This window comes from Caretta caretta, chromosome 7, assembly GCF_965140235.1.
Source record: "Caretta caretta isolate rCarCar2 chromosome 7, rCarCar1.hap1, whole genome shotgun sequence".
NCBI lineage: Eukaryota > Metazoa > Chordata > Testudines > Cheloniidae > Caretta > Caretta caretta.
The window spans coordinates 6,821,930-6,842,624 of record NC_134212.1 but is presented as its reverse complement, the minus strand read 5'-3'; the positions used below and the strand labels follow the sequence as shown (position 1 = coordinate 6,842,624).

Here is a 20,695-nt window from a genome sequence, read left to right as displayed (position 1 = left end):
TAATTTTCTGGTCATATCTGTGACAGAATTTCAATGTTACATAGGATTTTTCTGTGTGCGATGGATGCTACAAACAGGCTAACCCAATAATTTATTATAACACAGGAACAATTGCCAAATATGAGTTGCCGCCTTAATTATTGCTTCAATCATGGCTATTCAGTATTGTAATGGCCAGTCAATACAAGAATCAAGGCATAAGTAAGAATCCTAGAGTGTAGCAAAATTCATCGCCCTTATTTAGCTGTTGTAACAAAATCTACCATTTCCAATTTATTATATTCATTGTACATACAGTAAAACCTCTACAAGACACATCCTATGATGAGGGGTACAGCCTTTTGATGTCCTGTGGGTCCTCCCTAGGTGTGATGATGCCCCTTGCTGCTCTCCTTAGCCAGTCACAGTCACGGTGGTTTTTTTGGTGGGGGTGGGTGGGGGGGAGTTACATCTAAATAGGGGTACCAGGCTGGGCTTTCTGACAGCCTTAGCTCAGGTTGGCACTTCCACATGGGAAACTGGGGAAAGACTATGGCTTCCTATTACCCTCTGAAATTACCAGGTAGAGCTGAGACTAGTTAAGCTCAAAGTCTACTAATTAGGCTCAGCAAAGGGTCTAATTCCTTTCAGGGGAGAAACAGATGAAGCTGCCCTGTCTAGAACCTCGGAAGGGAAGGTACTGAGAGACTAGAGGTTTTTGTGTTGGGGTTAAGACTGTTTCTGTGCATGAAGAGAATGTGGCCAAAGACTTTTCTAATCTCTTTATTTTGGTTGCACCAGATAAACTTACAAATAAACGTGGAAACCTACTTCTGTTTCACTCTGCAACTGTACAGCCATGATCAGGAATGCTGGAACAATTTTTATAGTTGGGGTGCTGAGAGCCATTGAACCAAACTGTAAACCCTGTATATAATGGAAACCACTTCAAGCCGGGGTTCTATAGCACCCCGTCTACCTCTAGTTCCAGCATCTATGGTCCTGATCCAGCCACACGACTCTTACTAGACACCTGGCTTGAGAGACCACCCCAAAGTGCTCCTGGGTTCTCTCTGGGCCACGTCCTCAGCTGGTGAAAGCTGACACAGGTCCATTGACTTCATTGGTTAAGTGCCAGTTTAAACCATGTGAAGATCTGGCTCGCTACCCTCATAGTCCACTTCTATTCACACTGCAACCAATCTAAGCTTCTTGTCCTCCTTGCCTATCTGCACACATAATTATTGCAACCCGCAACCTGTCTTATCCACGCTAGAATGATGCCACCCTGACCTTCTGTTTATTGGCACATTTGTACATTGTTCCATGCTGCCCTGTGTGCTTTGTAAACCCTCTTGAACGAGTCAGTTAAGACATAACCCTGAACTTCAGATCCCTCCTCAAGGCCTACTTCAACCACGACACCTATGTGAAATTGCCCACAGTCAACACTTAGGAAGATGCCACAGGGACTGAGAACATCAATATTACTGTTTGCTTATATCTTAGAGTTATTATTTAAAATAAAGAAGAATGACTCGAAAGCATCTATATGTGTCCCTTGCTAGTCCACGTATGTCCATGTCATTCTTAGCCTCATCCTCCTTCCCTATGTTGGTTTGCTTCATCCACTTGTTGCATCTTCTCTTCAATTAAATTGTAAGCTCTTTGGATCTGGGGCCATCAGTAACTGGGTGTTTGCACGCAGTGTAAAGTACAGGGATGTCCTGATACCGGGACACTCCGGATACTCCTGCAATACAACAAATAAATTATGAAGAATTATTAATAGAGGCATCACTGTGTTTGACCCTGATCTTTCAGAGGACCTGATCGGATTGAACCATGGGATTCCAAATAATGTTAAAGGAGGCAAACCACTCTTTGAAAATCTAGCCAAGATTAATAATGAATCTTTCTGTCAGCGCGTTTCTCCTGTTGTGTTTCCTTTGCCTGTAGTAAGTTATGTTTCTGTCAGACAAGCTGTAACATTCCACTAGCTGTTTAATTATTATACATTACTTTACTTTTAACCCCATGATTGTTTTTGGACAATTGGAAGGTCGTTTCTTTATTTGGCTTTGGGGAAAATGCTGTGTTCTCCGGAAACTATTTCAGTTCCTTTCTCTCTTTCTTTGAAGAAAATATGAAGTGATCACTCTGCTTAAAAGTTCACTTATCCATGGTGGTGGAGCTACTATCAAACTGGTTCTCTACGTGGCAAATCAATATATATTAGCTTTCACTGTATGAACAGAAAAAATAAGTACAGAGATCCTCTTCTGTGGGAGGGATTTGTGCTATTTACCCGTGCTGTTTTTTTTATTCATATAATGAAAAGATAAAAAATACAAACACGTTTACTTCATAAATTTTAAACAGTGCTAGGAAGCCGGCAGACTTATTTTGATTTCAATTGTCTATGCTAATTATGATCAAAGTATTGCAATTTATGAAAGTTCTCACTGAGATTTCCACCATCACTCCACGTTGCAAAAAGATGCTATTAACTAAGGTTGGGATTTTCAAAGCGGCGTAAGGGAGTGAGACACCCCTTATTGAGAAGTGTGACTTAGTGGCTAGATCACTGGGCTGGGACTCAGGAGATCTGGTTTCTGTCCAGGCTACTAGCCTGCTGGCTGACCTTGGGCAAGCTACCGCATCACTCTGTGCCTCAGTTTCCCTATATGTAAAATGAGGAATAATCCTATGTGTAAAGTGCTTTGAGATGTACTGCGCCTTATGGAAGAGCTAAGTGGTGGCATTTATTTATTTATTGAATACTTCAAAGCAAACATCCCTCTGGAAGTGCCAACCTAAATGGTGAAGGGATTGCTGAAATGAGAACAGGTTACATTTCACGGCCCATTGTGATGCGCAAGAGTGACCGGGAACAAGGCAGGACTTCCTCATTAAGGGTATGTCCATACACACAGCTGTGCCGCTGCAGCACACCTGGTGAAGACACTCTGTGCCGACAGGAGACGACGTATGCCATTGGCATAAAAAAACCAAACCACCTCCGCGAGTTGTGCAAGTTCTCCTGGCGACATAGCACTGTGCACACACACGCTTATGCCGGTGTAATTTAGGTCGCTCAGGGGGTTGGAATATTCACACCCCTGAGCGACATAAGTTTTGACGACATAAGTGGTCATGTAGCTATAGCATATCTCCTTGTTGCACCAATTCTTCTGCAATGTGTTTTTTTGCTGTTTTTTCTTTGTTTGAAAAGTATATGGGCTCTGAAATAGTCCTTATACAGGTGCGAAAACAGATCTCTCTGACCGTTAATTAGCCAATAGGTTGAGAAAAACTATGAAAAGACAAGTGAAAGGTGACCTAGCTGTTATACAATATAATACCTAGCTGTTATACAACACTTTGTCAGTAGATCTCAAAGTACTTTACAAAAGAGATCCATATCGTGATCCCCATTTTACAGATGGGGAAACTGAGGCATGGGTCTTGGTGACTTGCCTAAGGTCATTGAGTAAAGCCAGGAGCAGAGCTGGGAATAGACCCCGGGTCTCTTGAGAACTCCAGTGCTCTATTCACTAGGGCACACTGTGGAAAGAAAGCATACATTTTTATCAAGGCTCGTGGTGGATTTTCTTATCACTAACCATTTTTAAATCAAGATTGGATGTTTTTCTAAAATATATGCTCTAGGAATTATTTTGGGGACATTCTATGGCGTGTGTTATACAGAAGGTCAGACTAGATCACTGTGGTTCCTTCTAGGCTTTGAATCTATGCATATGACTCTATGCTTCCCCCCATACTTCTCTTTCAATCTGGATATAGTTACTGTATTTATAGTTGGCTTAAAAATCAAATTTAACAAAGCAAAAATACATTTGCCTTATTTATGTCACCGTAGATTGCCGTTTTAACAGTCTTTTAAAAAACTCTAATTTACTTTTCACTATGTATATTATTTGCTTTGTTAGTTTCGCTCTCCAAGTGGAGAGAAACAAAACGAGTCAGTTTGACCTTTGGTTTTTACTCAGTTTTAACTTCTAGCTATCAAACTCCGACCAAATGCTTCAAGATTTGGGTTGCAAATACCACCCAGGCTTTTCATCTTGGTTAAATTCTATGATTTTAGTGCTTGGATTGCTAGCGATAGCTCCTCAAAGTTTTGGTTTTAGTAAATTAAATCATATGTCACTCTGCAGGTCTGACACAACAACGTAAGAACTGTATGTAGACATTGGTTAGTTTAATCACACTGGAGGTTTATTTTACACCTCTTTAGGAAGTGCACTTGTCAATAGGCTTTTAGCGCCCTACGGGTTCTGTTCTAGGCATTCTCATGATCATAATAGGTGAGGTAGAATTTGCTGTAACGTGTTGCCGGTGGGGTTTCTAGCACATGAATTAAGCAAGTGCCTTTCTGGTTTTAATGATGACAAAATGCAACAGTTCTAAATAGATAGAGGGTGTGGATTACTACAGGTTAGACTGTGAGCTCTTTGGAGCAGGGACCAGCTTTTTCTTTTGTGTTTCTACAGCACCTAACACAGTGGGATCCTGGTCCATGACTAAGGCTCCTAGGTGCTGGCACAGATCTAATAATAATATAAGCCTCGCTTTAGTTCCCTGCAACCACTTTTTCTATTATATGCAAGTAATCCGTTTCTGTTCCTGTACTAGAAGTGTACAGACGTGCTCTAATTTTTAAAATGACCATATGAAAGAGGCAGTCTTTGTTTTAAAAAAATAACCTTAGGGAAAACTTCTTGGGACTCAGTATTCGAACTCAAGTCACATTTGTTCTACTATATGACTGGCTTACTGAACCATACCTTGCAACGCATCCTGCGTTACTAAGGATGTCTGTTGTTTGATATAATCAGGTTGGACATGTTGCTGTCGACCAGCCTTCTTGTTTTTTGGTGTAGGTAGTGATAGTGTTAGCAGGCGTAACTGGTGGGAGGGTAGGATACCATCCTTTTAAAATATATTAATGGAGAGGTTCTTTCCTTAAAGATAATGCTGCCCTCAGGGTTTTATTTATTTATTTAATTATCTAAACAAACACAAGATGGCTCAGTTTTGCTCTCCTCTGCAGTTAATTGGATCTGTGATTGCCTAGCTGAGGGGAGAATTGGATCATACGCTTTTTGCCTTAGTCCTAATCTTTGTATTTTTGTATATAGTTAAGCCGGGATTATTTCATGGGTTTGTATCTTAAAAAGAGAATTTCTAGGTGCGGGAGCAAGTTTCGAGGGCCTGAAACAATTCCCATTATACTGCATGGAAAGATTGTTGTTGGCATTATGGAGTTGAAACAGACCTTAAGTGCATCTTTATAATCCACATTTCACTTGTGCAGAACCTTCAACTCTTCAGTTTTATGCCCTCATATTACTGAAGAGAATGGCTGAGATTTTCTGTGGAGAGGCACTGTATTTTAGTGGATAGAACATTGAACAGAAATTCTAGAGACTGGGTTCGATTCCCAGTTCTGCCACTGGCCTGCTTGGACAAATCACTTAATGTTTTTTTGGCACTTCTGTTTCCTTGTGAATAATATTACTGAGCTCCTTTGTCAAGTGCTTTGAGATCTGTGGATTTAAATACTCTCTATAAGGGCTCAGCATTAGTAGTATTTCACCAAAGCTGGCTAAACCAGTGAGTAGAGCGCTGCGCGGTTACAAAATATGTATCCTCATCCGATCGACAAACCTGGATACAGATATCCACGGATATAAAGCAGATATCTGCAGATTTGCAGGCTCCACCAGTGAGCTCTTTAGTACATGATGCTCAGGATAGTAAACTGAACTGAGGATATGAAAAATGAAAGAAAAAATTTGATGTATTGAGTGATTAAACTGATCATACCTGTTCCTAATTCTGAACTTCAGACTGCTCTGTTCTGTTTCACTTAATGAAAAAAGCTTTAACTCAAGAGTCACTTAATTTTTTTTCTAAAGAATTTCAGCCAACTGTAGAGTACGTAATAATGATTAATAAAAATTGTATGACAGTAATAGGGTTGCCAACCCTTCCGGTTTGGCCAGGAGTCTCCTGGAATCGGGCTCGATCTCCTGGAGGCTACTGAAGCCAATCTGGGAGATTTTAGGCTGCTAAAAGTCTGGCGGCGCTGCAGTTCTAAAGCCGGCTCTCTACCCCGCCCTGGCTCTGCACCGCTCCCGGAAGTGGCCAGCATGTCTGGCAGCAGCTCCTAGAAGGAGGCGCGGCCGGGAGGGAGCGGGGGGTCTCTGCATGCTGCCCCCGCCCCGAGCACTTACTCCGCAGCTCCCATTGGCTGGGAACAGGGAACCGTGGCCAATGGGAGCTGCAGGGGCAGCACGCAGAGCCGCCTGGCTGCCCATGAGCTCAGGGTCTGCTGCCGGACATGCTGCCACTTCCGGGAGCCACCCGAGGTAAGCGCCACTCGGTTGGAGCCTGTACCCTGAATCCCCTCCCACATCCCAACCCTCTCTGCCCCAGCCCCCTCCCGCACCCAAACTCCCTCCCAGAGCCTGCACCCTGAGCCCCCTCCTGCACTCCACCCCGCTACCCCAGCCTGGTGACAGTGAGTGAGGGTGGGGGAGAGCAAGCAGCAGAGGGACAGGAGCTGGATTGAGCGGGGGGTAGGGCATCGGAAAAGGAGTGGGGGGGCCATGGGGAAGGGGCAGGGCAAGGGTATTTGGATTTGTGCGATTAGACAGTTGGCAACCCTACACAGTAGCACTTAGAGGTCAGGGCCCTATTGTGTTAGGCACCCTCGTCTGTAGACTCACAATCTAAGTGTAGAATGATAGACAACAGCTGGAGACAGCAAACTGATGGGATAGAGAAACAAGGAGATGATACTGGTGAGCACAAAAAGCAGTGGTCACAGCAAACTAGTTACCCTAATATATTTTCAGTGAAGTATTGTGTTCTCGTCATAAATTAACTAAAAAATCCTCAGTAAACAGAATCCTATGCATAATTGGTGAAACCAGTCGGATTTTCCCTTCCATAAAGTCCTTGTTACCCATAAAGCTTCTGAGTTTCCTGTACTTGTAGAAAGAGCGATGATAATTACCCTTCAGGGGTGAGATATTCTGCTTGTCTCTGGGAATCCCATATTTCTGAAAGGCAATGACAGAATTTATTGCAATTTGGTGACTAGAATCAGATGTTGTTTTATTGTTATTAATTGAGCCTGCTGTGGATATATAGTTTACTGCCAGATGTCCTTCATTTTCAGCAGCACTACAGTGCAAAGTGAACAGGGTTATGGCTACAGGTTTACAACTATTCTGCATGGAAGCTCACATTCCTCCTATGAGCTTTTAAGTGGCAAATTGAATTGCAGGATGGTAGACTTAAGTCTGGTTCTTTCGTTTTAGGTACAACTTCATGGCTGTCCTTACTTTAGTAAGAGAGCTGTTTGATTGTGATGAGTTGTAAGTCTGAGAATGGATTAACAGATTGAACCTGAAGGTTAAAAATGGATGGGCTAAAATGTACCGAATACTTTAATGTCTTCTTGTCATGATGGAGTTTTTGCCCCGAAAAAAATTAAACCCCACGGTTATTTCTAAAGAAACATTGCACACCATCACTCGTTAGCTTTTAAAAATATGACCGTGTTTGCGCTTTGTACTTTAAAAAAAGGGGAAAAATTAACGAAGAGCTGAAGATGGAGGGGGAAAAGCCAGCTTTGTGTTCCTTTTGCGTTTGTCAGTTCATGTCTTTCTGCAAAGAAAATGTCAAACCACTTGGGCTTCTGTTTAACTTATTTTTAAAGTTGCACTTTACCGCAAGAAATATGCCACTCATTCTATTTTCTGGACCTGTGCCTTTCCCCCTACAGTTTGTCTAATTTTGGTTGAAAGTAATGCCTTTTGGTAGGGCAGCAAATAAAACCACTAGGACCAGATCCTCTGTTGTTGTAAATCAGTGTAGCCCCGTTGATTTACACCAGCTGAAGGTGTTGCCCTTAACACGCTTGGAGTGTAGAGGCAGCGGTCTAGGGTAAGTGCCACATCTTTAGGGACTACTCGTTGTTGATTTAAAAAAACTTAAAGTATAAGGCCTAAATTCTGCCCTAAGACGTGTGCATGGGACTCTCAGTGGAGGTCTCACATGACATCATAGTGCAGCGTTTGGCCCCAAGCTGGAAGAAAAGTGCACGTGGTATCAGAGGATCCTCAGCTGGTGGGAGTCAGCATATCTCAATGGAGCCAGGCCAGTTTTACGCCTTAGATTTGAGTAATATTGGTTTGTGCATCAGCAGGGCTGGATTAACTCTCCTGTGGGCCCAGGGCTATTAGATTTTGTGGGGCCCCTGGGGGGGTTGGAGTGCGGGAGTGGGCTCAGGGCTGGGGCAGGGGATTGGGGTGTGGGAGAGGGTGCAGCTCCAGCTGTGGGCAGGGATGGGACAGAGGATTGGGGTGCAGCAGGAGGTTCGGGGTGCGGGCTCTGGGTGGGAGTTTGGGAGCGGGAGAGGGCTCAGGGCTGGGACAGGGGGTTGGGATGCAGGTGGGGGTGCAGGGTCTGGGAGGGAGTTTGGGTGCAGGAGGGGGTTCCGGGCTGGGGTGCAGGGTGCAGGCTCCGGCCCGGAGGCGCTTACCTCAGGCAGCTCCTGGTCGGCGGTGCAGTGGGGCTAACGCAGGATGCCTGGCTCCCCGAGGTAGTCGGCATGTCCAGACCCTAGGCGGAGGGGCCGCTCTGCACAGTGCGTGCTGCCCGTGCCTGCAGGTGCTGCCCCCGCAGCTCCCATTGGCCACAGTTCCCGGCCAGTGGGAGCTGTGGAGCTGGTGCTGGGAGCGAGGGCAGCGCGTAGAGATACCCTGAACACCCCTCACTTAGGGCAGCAGGGGCATGCCCCACGGGTGGGGGTGGGGGGAGGCTCAGGGACCAGTGTCCGGGCAGCGTGGAGACTTGCCCTGGGCTGGATGAAAAGAAGCAGCGGGCTGCATCCGGCCTGCGGGGCCCCCCTTAGCGCGAGGCCCTGGGCTGCAGCCCCTAAGGCCCCTGTGTTAATCCGTCCCTGTGCATCAGTATGCCTATCATATTCTATTGTATCAGTTGGTATGCCTTAGTGTCATGTTTCCCCAATACATTAAAGTATGAACCACTATTAAGATAACCACACGCGTCACTGAAGACTAATATACCTTCAAAGACATGTGATTGCTCGTCAGTGCCCCAGTTTAGTGCGAAGAGAGCAGTGCCCTCCAGCTAGTCAAAAACAAAAACATACATTAATAATAATGTCTGTGAATCACAGATGAAATCAGGCTTACTTTTAATCACTTTTTAGGGGTTTTCATGTTCTAAGGCTGATTGTTTATAGGGAAGGCATGACTGTGCCAAAAACTACAGGAAAACTGATGAGCCCTTTCCTGCTTTTCACCCTCTCTGATCATGTGAGAACAAGGAGACGGTCTGTAATATTAGACCAGTTTTCAGAGTAGCAGCCATGTTAGTCTGTATCCGCAAAAAGAAAAGGAGGACTTGTGGCACCTTAGAGACTAACCAATTTATTTGAGCATAAGCTTTCGTGGGCTACAGCTCACTTCATCAGATGCATTAGACCAGCTCATTCAGAACAAACCAAATGATATACTTGATGCAACATAGTCACAATCTGAGAGAGGCTGGACCACAGTAGTAAATACTGAGACGAGGGGCCAGGATAATTTTAGGACTATTGATTACATTTACAGCAACACTGTGAGATCTAAAATCTATCCATTTTAATTACTTTGCCACCCCAATCACCATGATATATGAACACCTAGATACTTAGGCTTCAGGGTTTAAGATGGCCTATGGGAGTCAGGAAGGAATTTTTGCCTATGTACAGTATTTCATAGTCAGCAAGGTACACACAGACACAGTTAGCATATGGGTGGGTGAGATGTGGATTGGGCTTGCTTTCGGATGATATATTAGCCATTGGCCACCGGACCAAGGTAGGTAGGCCAAATGCTGTGATCCAGTATGGCAAATTCTGTGCAGATATTGGGGAAAAAATTTAAAATACGATTTTGCACCTAGGGTCATACAAAAGTGTTAAAATACACCCCCCCCACACACACACACACCCCACCACCACCACCCTGAATCTTCAGGTTCATTTGAGTAATTTTCACCCTGAAATATACAAAAAACGTCCAGCTTTGGGAACATTTCTGAGCAAATTCATCTCCACATGCACAAAATTTAAATTTTCTAAATTCGCCATTTCAAAAAGTGTAACTCAAAAGCACTCCTGTTTTAGGCCTGCCTTCAAGCAAAACCATCTTTATTAAATTTTTTTTAAAAGTGTGTACTTTCAGATCACTTTAGTAAAACCATGAAGTGGTGTGAAAGCTTTAAGTTTCCCAGTTTTCATATTTGGCTATAATTATTTTATAGTATCCTATTTGCATGCATATATTGAAGACAAATGTCTTGTCTAGTAGACATGTGTAGACATGTTTTTAAAGCTAATGTTTGAAATATTTGTTTGAGCTCAATACAGGAATAACTGGCTGAAATTATCTCGCCTGTGTTATACAAAAGGTCAGACTCGATGATCTAATTGTCCGTGTTGGCCTTAAAATCTATGAATATGAAAACGAAAGCAATATATAACCGTGAAGATACTTGCAATTTCTAGACCACTGTGAATATTGCTATTCAGAATTTTGCTTTAATTCAGGTAGCTCAGGTAATTGTCATCTGAGAAAAACAAACTTTGCCCTCCAAAGATACCTTTTTGTGCTAACGAGAATATAGGTGCAAAAGAATAGTTAGCCAGTGATCTCATAAGCTGCAGTTTTTTAGATCTGTGGATACACGCTAACTTTTCCCCGAAACATAAGCTGAACAAAATGTCCAATTTTAAGTCTGAGAGTAGTTTGGAGTCCTCCCTGCTGTCAGCCAGTTCAACGGATGAGGTTTTTGTTCCTGCTTCATCAACAGAGCTCCTTGGGGATGTGGGTTCCAATTGCTCCTTCCTGAACTCACATTTCCAGAGAGGTTTAATGGGAGCTTTTATGTTTTGCTCCTCCTTTGTGCCTTTTCACACAAATCTTGGCCAAGTCCAGGAATATGTGGTGAATATTAGTACCTGGGTAGAAAGATACTGTGAATGCAGAGGCACATCTGGTGTTTTGTACCAGTGCACCACCTCTAGTCATCCTTGATCTGAGAGTGCACTTCAGGGGTTCCACACTCTAGGACTGTTGAGGAATGTCTCAGCGGGGACTTCTGAAGTATTGCAATGTGTTCCCAGCAGCAAGTGACCAGATAGGAAAGAATTTAAAATCAGTTTGTCTTTCCTCAAGGTGTTTTTAATACATGTATTTTAACTGAGATGCAAAGGATGCTGTTAGTTATCTTTCAGTAGAATTGCAGTGAAAGGAGTTAAAAAATTAGCAAATTGGATGGGTGGAAATTGATTTTTTCCTCATAGTGCACATAGTCCTGCCCCAATTGTTATCTGTGGAGCCAGGATTTGGCCCTATATCAAGACTAAATCCTGATTAAGCTTGAAAAATGGGTATTTGTGTGGAAATTGGTAGACTGCATTATATATCTTGAGGCTGGGAATCTGTGAGGAAATTTGAGAGCTTTTTGAATTCACCAGGAAAGGTACTCATATTGGCAAAGTGCAAAGATTATACAGAGATGATGGAAGGTGTGCACAGATTACTTATTCCAGGTTTAATCCAATGAATTTGTAAAGATAGTCGCTCATAAAGGCTATTGTATATTTCTTGTATGACCCTTATATCTGTGCGTCATGCATACTTGACCCCTGCTCTTTTATTTCTGCTGGCTTTCGAACAGGGCTGCACAAACACTGTGCGAGTCCCAACCAGGCACTGTGGGCTGTTGGAGTCCTAGGGCCAGATCCTGAGAGGTGCTGAGCACCTGGAATTTCTCTGAAGTAAATGAAAATTGCAGGTACTTAGGAGGGACCCAGTCTTGAGAGGTCTCAAGTAAAAGTCACTGGCAGTTGAGGGCATTAGCACCTCATCGGGTGCTCAGCATCTGGTAGGTCTGGGTACCTGTGCTTGACATTTCAGGGTTTGGCTTCTGCTGAGCAGAAACCTCAACTCTGTCTCTGTTCAGCTTTTTAACAAATGTGTGGGTATGATGGTTTATGGAGGGAAGGAAGGTGTTTCAAGCCCCATCTCCTCCAGCCTCAGTGTCCAAGCTTCTGCTCAAAACGGTTGCCTGAGAAGTTAGGGGTGGAGTCCTTTCCCTGTTATGTCCTGCTAATGGAGCTTGAGGTGTGGGAAGTGGCTTCAGTCCTATCTTCCCCTTCCTTTTACGTCAGCATGAGGAGGGCCCTACCAAATTTGCGGTCCATTTTGATCAATTTCACGGTCAGAGTATTGTAAAAACCATAAATTTCGTTTCAGCTGTTTAAAACTGAAATTTCATGGAATTGTCATTCTAGGGGTCCTGACCACCAAAGGAGTTATGGGAGGGTCGCAAGGTTATTGTAGGGGGGGGTTGCGGCATTGCTAACCTTACTTCTGCGCTGCTGCTGGCGACGGCTCTGCCTTCAGAGCTGGGCAGCTGGAGAGCGGCGGCTGCTGGCCGGGAACCCAGTTCGGACGGCAGCAGCGCAGAAGTAAGGGTGGCAATACGGCAACCCCCCTACAATAACCTTGCGACCCCCCCTCCCTGCAACTCCTTTTTGGGTCAGTACCCCCAATTTGAGAAACGCTGGTCTCCCATGTGAAATCTGTATAGTATTGGGGGTAAAAGCACACAAAAGACCAGATTTCATGGGAGGAGACCAGATTTCACTGTGTGTGACACGTTTTTCCTGGTCATGAATTTGGTAGGGCCCTAAGCATGAGGAAAGGAGGAGTCCAGTTTGCTTAGTGAATTCCTCTTTGGCCAATGAGGCTGGCAGTGGGTGGTTTGGGAGCTCAATGTGAGGCAAACAGCCACTGCTGAAAGGGAACGTATCTGAGTATCTGTCCATGTGGATCCCACTCTTGGGGCACATGTGCCCCATGCATGTGAGATCAGATCCTTTTGGCTATTAGTGTCAATTGGAGCCGGCCCCCCTTATGCTCTGTGGGCATAGAGAGAGGAACAGGCCCAACTGCCTTTCAGTTCCTTCTTACTGCCTGTGGTTTAGTGGGGGAGTGAGAGCAGTTAATGCTCTCTCTCCTCTCTAAAAGAAAGAAAGGGGAAGTTGATGCTAATGAATATAAATCAGAAGCTGCAATTATAGAAAACTAATAAGGGAAACAAAGGGATGCAAGGAGAAATCTGTGGCCAGTCCATTACTAGATAGAATTGGTAAAAATTATCAACAATAACGCAGAGAAGGCAGAAGTGTTCAATAAATACTTCCGTTCTGTAACTGGTGAAAAAACAGATAATGTAGTCTCATCACTGGATAACACTCTTTCCATTCTATCAGTATCTCAGGAGGATGTTAAACAACAGCTACTAAAGTAGACATTTTTAAATCAGCAGGTCTGGATAACTTTAATCCAGGAGTTTTAAAAGAGCTGGCTAAGGGTCTTGGTAGACCGTTAATGTTGATTTTCAATAAATCTGGTACACACAGGAAGTTCCACAAGACTGGAAGAAAGCTATTGTTGTGACAACTTTTAATAAGGGAAAACAGGATGACCCTGGTAATTATCAGCCTGTCCATCTGCCATCAATCCTGAGTAAAATAATGCGGTGGGTAGCACAGGAATCAATTAATAAAGAATTAAAGGAGGGTCAGTGCTAATCAACATGGGTTTTTGGAAAATAGACCTTGTCAAACTAACTTGATATCTTTTTTGATGAGATTACATGTATAGTTAATAATAGTAATGTAGTTGTTGTAATATACTTTGCCTTCAGTAAGGCATTTGACTTGGTACTGCACAACGCTTTGAATAAAATAAAATTACAACAGTATAAAATTAACATAGCACGCATTAAATGGGTTAAAAGCTGGCTAACTGGTAGGTCTCAAAATAATTATAAACAGAGAATCATTAATGAGTGGCTGTGTTTCTAGTGGGGTCCCTCACAGATCAGTTCTTGGACTGATATTTAACATTTTCATCAATGACCTGCTAGAAAACATAAAATCATCACTGATAAAGCTTGCAGATGACACAAAAATTGAAGGAGTGGTAAATAATAACGGGGTTTACTCAGTAATACAGAGTGATGTGGATTGCTTGATAAATTGGGTGCAAGCGAATAATATTTATTTTAATATGGTTAAATTTAAATATATGCATCTAGGGACAGAGAATATATGCCACACTTACCATATGAATGAATCTATCCTGAGAAGCAGTGACTCTCAAAAAGGATTTGGGGGTTGTGGTAGATAATCATATGAACAGTGCAATGCTGTGGCCAAATGGGGAAATGCACTCCTTGGATGCGTGAACAGGGGAATCTCAAGTAGATGAAAGGAGGTTTTTACACCACTGTATTTGGCACTGGTGTGACCACTGCTGAAGTACTATGTCCAGTTCTAGTGTCTGCAGTTCAAGGAGGATGTTGATAAATTGGAGAGGGTTCAGAGAAGAGCCAAGAGAATGATTAAGGGATTAGAAAACCTGCATTATAATGATTGAGCTCTCTGAGTCTGTCTGTGTAGCTTAACAAAGAGAAGGTGAAAGCGTGACTTGATTACAGTCTATAAGTACCTACAGGGAGAACAAATTAACAATGCATTCTTCAGTCTAGCAGAGAAAGGTATAACACTGTCCGGAGGCTGGAAGTCGAAGCTAGACAAATTCAGCATTTGTCCCAGATTCCAAGTGGAACCTCTCTGCACCTACCCAAAGCTCAGGGATGGCACCACCCTCTTCCCGGTGGGAGGGGGGGTGAGGTGGCCCCTGTCGCCATGGGGCCCCGCCCCTTGCTCCTCCTTTCCCCCATGAAGCCCTGGCCAGGCCAGAAACCAGCGCTTAGCAATAGTAAGAGCCGCCCAGGGAGCTCGGGCTCCTGTGCGGAGTCCTGGAACATCCACCTGCCCTGTGCGGCATGCCCTATGGGGCAGTGACATGGGCCGGGGGCTGCTCCTGGGCACCCCAGCCCGGACAGGTGGAGGGTTCGGGTCTCCCCACAGCGGCCCGGGCTCTCTGGGTGGCTCCAGCCTGACCAGGAGGCAGGGCCTCGGAGGGAGGGGAAAGAGGAGGAGCAGGGGCAGGGCCACATAAGGGGGCGGGGCTCATGCATGTGTCCTGCTTTTTGAAAAGGTGATCACACTATTTTGTCAAGGCCAGGCCAAACCTGAGCAGCGTTGCAACCACATGCATCAGGTTGCAACACTGGAGATGGGAGCTGGCAAGGCCCAGTACCAGGGGACAAGAGCCGCAGGAACCGCTTCTATGGAGTGAGCTTTTCATTTTATTTTGTGGGTTTTTTGCGTTCACGAAAAACACAAGTTCCACTCATAAGCTTCCCTGTAGCTGGCTGTCACAGAGCAGTTAGTGTCGTTATTTTTAGTGTTAGCTTTTTTTCCTATGTATTTTGATTATTTAATCCACTGGTGAAAAAAATATTAGGGCCTTTATTTTTTACCCCAAGTAAAATAATTTCATGTTTTCTTGAGAATGATGAAGGAAAAACCCATGGTTCAGTGCGAAGCTGCAGATACACTAAGGATGTGCTGGCTGCTGGTAAATATTTCTTACTATGTCAGATTACTCTGGCCTGCATCAGATTCATTGTTCACTAGGAATTCTAATTTTCTGCTTTTTTAGGAGAAGATTCCCCACAAAGTTAAAGGTGCAGAGAGTTTGGAAGAGGTTAGCCTTCTCCACACCTTTGCATTTCTTTTGTGACCCAGAGGAATTTTCTTTAAAGCAAACTGGTTTCTTTCCTTATGCTTTTCCTTCCTACCCTCATTTCTGTCTCTCACTCTGGGTAACGCCTTCAGGGTCCTAGTACACACACACACATATATATATATTTCCCCCAGACTGTTGATTGTCAGGATCATGTGATTTTCTCGGTGGGTGATGTGAAAGCCTTGTTTATCCAAAGGCCATGTGGAGGTGGGCGGGTGCTCACCAGGGGGACATAGGGACAGGAGAAGCTTGCCTCACACAAGAGCTGGAGTGTGAATAGCTCACATTGACTGAACTGTCTCACTGGGCAGGACAACTAATTTTCTGTGCTTGTGGGCTTGATAAAAGAAGCAGCTGCTGGTAAGTGCTTGCTCTGATGCATGTAGATGAGACTGTGGACTGCAAAAGGGATCCAAGCAGATTTCTTTTTTCTTTCTGCATTTCCTCTGGATTTTCTACCTCTTGCTCCCATGAAGTTGCACTGAATCAGGTAAACTATTTTAGTTCTTTTCCTATGTTTTGTCCTTCCTGGTCAGAATGATGGACAGACATATGGACGGATGGATGGATGAATGAATGAATGAATGAATGGACTATTCTGTGAGGATGTCTTCAGGATCAGCTACCTTAAGAGCAGACAAATATTTTTGCTATTCTCTTCAAGCTGGCAGGCGTAATGGTTTTAAAACTGCAGCCATGTTACATGGGCACATTTTCTCCCCCTCCCTCCCCTTTAAAATTTTTTTTCTGTGATCTAAATAAAGCTTAGTCCGGTATTTCTCGTTTGTATCTGTCGATGCACCAGCCAGCCATGTTTTTCATGTGATTATCTACACCGCGCTAGCTCTTGCTGAGAATGGTAGGGTGCTCCTTTCGGTGTCGGCCCCTTTGCAGCTTTTTCTGAAGGAAAGGAAAAATATATCGGCCATCTGCAGCTTGTATTTTGGTGGTGGGGGGGAGGAGGAGCTATTTTAAAGGGTTTACTTGGAGGGGGGTGGGTGGGAAGATGAGGGTTGATTGCCCCCATCCTCCAAATTTGGCTGGTTCTGGTTAATGAGATGTTAGATTTCTCTTCCCCCCCCCCCCCATTTGTTTATATTTTTTTAAGTGTTGTTTGAATAAAGCCCTGCCTCAGCTGGAGAAAATGGAGAAGCAGAAAGGATGAAAAGGATGGCCTTTTGTGTCATGCTCTATTGTGCAGCTCTCCTCTCCCCCTCCCTCCCTTCTCCCCCCCAGCAGTTGTTAGTTAACTGCCCAGTGCCTGCAGAAACAGCCTCCCAGAATGGAGGGGCTAAAATGCAGCTGCTTACAATGTGAGAAAGATGTTAAATGGGATTCAGAATCTGCAGACTGGAAAATGTTGCACAATTTAACTGAATGTGTATTACCTGCAGGGATTAACCCTATTTACTGACAAGTCTCTCTTTCTCTGCCTCTCCAGTTCACTCTTGCTTGAAATAGCTCTGAGTTTCTGTAACAAATGACAAGTTTTGTAGAATGGCAGTGATCTGATCCAGTGTCTTTTTAAGAAATACTCCGCGTGCTTTACTTCTGCTTGAAGACAGTGTTAGAAGATGTTACACGAACCCTCACTGCAAGATTTGTTAATTACCAGGCTACGAATATCTTACGAATATCTGCCTGTAACTTCTGAATACAGTCACACTGAATATTTTTGCTACTTTCCAGGCCATGCTTCAAACCCAAATGCATCTTTGTTCCGCGTTTAAATTATTTGTGGAAGGATTGTTGTCACTAGGTGCCAAGGGTAGATTACAGTTCTGGCACAGTAGAGGAATGACTGTTAATTTTGGGTCTGTTGCTGCTGGCGGTGTATCTATGGAACAACTCTTTTAACCACAAATAAGGACAAAGGTCTCATTGGGAGTGAAGCTTCTTTATGAGAAGCTGTTAACTTATCAGACAGAATTTTTTGGTGTGGCTAAATTTGGGGGATTTTAAGTCAGGTCTTTGCCTATAAGAAATTGTAGGTCCTCTCTTTATGAAGTCTAAGATTTCTTGTGTTTCTAATGTCATACTGTGCTTTATAGATCTTGATTACTTTGGGGGGTTTTGCACCAGTATGAGCCCTTTCTGTCTTTCTCTGCATGGGTATAAAACAGGGCTTGCACTGATGCTCCTTGCCTTGGTTTCAAACCCCTCATCTTTAGTAGGAAGCTCACTCCTGAAAATGTAAATTAAGTTTTCAGGCATTTTACAGGTTGGTTGTCATCGTGCAGAGTGTGAGAACTTCATCTTCTTTGGGTTTGTGGCTGTCTCCAAGAGCCAGTTTTGTAATTGGTGTGTTATTAGCTGTAAAGCCCTAAATAAATGGCTGGAGACGTGGCTTCCTGAGATAGATACCACCCCTCTCTGTGTGCTACCTGCTTCAGTTGTGGTCAGGTGATGGTCCAAGTCAAAGCCCTACATTCCAAAGAGAATGGACTGGTGCCAAATATTTTCTGGGGAAGCGGGGGATCCTTGACTGTGACAACATCCTTTCTTTCCTTCTTCCATCAGTGCCCAGATTTTTTGACCTTCAGGGATGCTGCAGGACTACTATGTTTTCCTGTGCTCTGCTGAGGGAGTTGGCTGGGGATATGGTTTAATGAGAGAATGGAGGTTGTTATTTTGTTGGCTGACATTATTTTGTGGATTGGGGCTGATGGAGATGGGCAAGTGACTTTTTTTTTTTTAAATCCTTAGTTTTATACACTTTAAAATATTTGTACAAGCAACTGAAATAGACATTTTTTAAAAAAAGAAATTTAATAAATTAATGAATGGAACTGAAAACTGGGTATGGATTGTCCAACGTAGAACACTGGATTCCTAGGTATGTGTAAGCAATTTGTATTTAGCTAATGCAATCTGCAGCTGAAAACACATCATTGTCTTGGTGGTTAATATAATTTTTAATTGACTATTAAAAAAATCCTATGTCTAATAGTTCTTGTGTTCAGTAGTAACTCTTGAGTTTTATTTCCCTTTTAAATTCCTTTAATTTTTGCACTTATTTTCTGCCTCCTTGTTTACCAAGAAGGAAACCAACTGGCAAGGCATGGGAAACAATGAAATTGACTATCCACAAATGCAAGCAGAAAACGCCCAACAGAAAATAAAAAGTTGAGAAAAATAAATAAAATGAATGAAATATTCCTCTTCGCGAACTCTTTTCAGTTTTAGTAAGCATAGGTGTAATTAAAGTAGGCACCAGACTTTCAGACAGAGCAGTGATTTCTCATTTGACAACGTTGCTTTTAAAGTATTTCTCTTTTGTTTGCCTTACACATGTTTGTGTACGGATAACATGGTATACAAAACACTCTGCAAGCTGGTGTTCTGCTGATTAGGTGGACTCGGACCCCACGTGCAAGAAACTGGCCGCCAGAAGGCATCTCTTCCTGGGTCCTGTAGGGCAACATAGTCCTGGCACCATTCACCACAATTGCACTGTAACAAAAGATTGCTTTCCAAAATGCTCTATTCAAGATTACCTGTTGATGCCTGGAAAAAAAAAAAAAAAAACCCTCCATAGATTTGCAGTTGTAACTGTACAAAAAGAAAGTCTTTTGTATAGCTTGCTGCTCTGCTTAAATTCCACAACTTAACCAGATAATGCGATACCATCTGTTACATTTCACTGTCTACAAAAATGAGTTCCTTTCATAGAGTAAAACTCCATTAAGAGACTGAGGTTATCAGTATCCCCCTCCCTCCGAATGCACACAGTCCTCCTCCTCCTCCTCCATTTCCTTATGGCTGACTTCATGAAAGGATATCCCTTTTATCTGTTAGAGTGGGAGTTTTGAATCCTATGGTATCAAAGACATTAGAACAGAAACATGAGTGAGTCTAACCCTGCCTTGGGACAGAACAACAGCACTATCTGAGTTTCTTTATAACTCTGGTTTTAGAGAGCGATATTCTTTCCCACTGGATTTCTTTAAAGTAGCAGAGGTTGGTACTATCCTGGTATTTATATGGTATCTGGAGTATTCTTTGTATTGGATGGACTCTGATAGCCCCTCTACAGTATGTGGGAAAGATACACGCCTGCTGTTCTGTGGTTGCCATAACTCTTCAAGTTAGTGCCAGTCACTTCTTTTCGGTAAAGTGTTTGTTCAGAGATCTGAGTGGAAAGGCATACTGTAGAGAAAACAATTAATTGCACATTCTGGATCAAGAAAACTGTGCTTTGCTCTCATCATGGATTTCCATTGATCACACTGTGTTTTAATGTCATTGTAATGTTAATGCATTGAACCAGTGCTGATGACCTGGAGATATAGATTGAGCAGGGATCCTGCTCCCTTGCTTGTATTTTAAAGCTGCCATAATAAAAAGACTTGATAAATAAATGTCACACAAGGGAAATCAGTTTCATTCTTCTCTAAAATGTTATTTATATGTAAATATCTGGTATTGTTTTTTCTTAAAAGGCCAAGTAGAAAAGCATTTCCAGTCCCTGTCTAATGGATGCTGCATTTGCGTTAGGTGAAGCAATGAGAGCTCAAAGAAAAGGAGTACTTGTGGCACCTTAGAGACTAACCAATTTATTGGAGCATATATGCTTCAATAAATTGGTTAGTCTCTAAGGTGCCACAAGTACTCCTTTTCTTTTTGCGAATACAGACTAACACGGCTGCTACTCTGAAATGAGAACTCAGTCAGTTAGTGTTGTCTTGCTGGAACTAAACCATTTTTTTCCCCGCCATGAAGCAATTGTGAACAACATTGAGGATTCAGGGAACGTAGGGCAGTGCAAGCCGTTAGAATTGCACTGCATACCCTGCAGATCGCTATCATAAAATATTAAACCAGGCCTTGCAGATCAGAGCTGCCTTCTCACACGGAACAAGCCCATTTTCCCCCTCTAAAACCTCTCCAAGTTTCTTGAATTAAAATATTTGCAAGCTGTGATTAATGAA

The 20,695-nt window shown here is 43.3% G+C and overlaps 1 protein-coding gene across 30 annotated transcripts in view; it reads left to right on the top strand.

Annotated features, from left to right (window-relative positions):
• The window catches only part of MAGI1 (membrane associated guanylate kinase, WW and PDZ domain containing 1), a 486,586-nt gene that overhangs the window by 296,519 nt on the left and 169,372 nt on the right, over positions 1 to 20,695 (top strand). The window contains exon 1 of one of the 30 annotated variants that reach the window (XM_048856827.2): positions 16,131 to 16,254. The exons of the other annotated variants lie outside the window; for them this stretch is intronic. The gene's annotated coding sequence lies outside the window, so the exon portion shown is untranslated. Of the gene's footprint in view, positions 1 to 16,130; positions 16,255 to 20,695 lie in introns of those variants that run through there. 30 annotated transcript variants of the gene reach the window in all.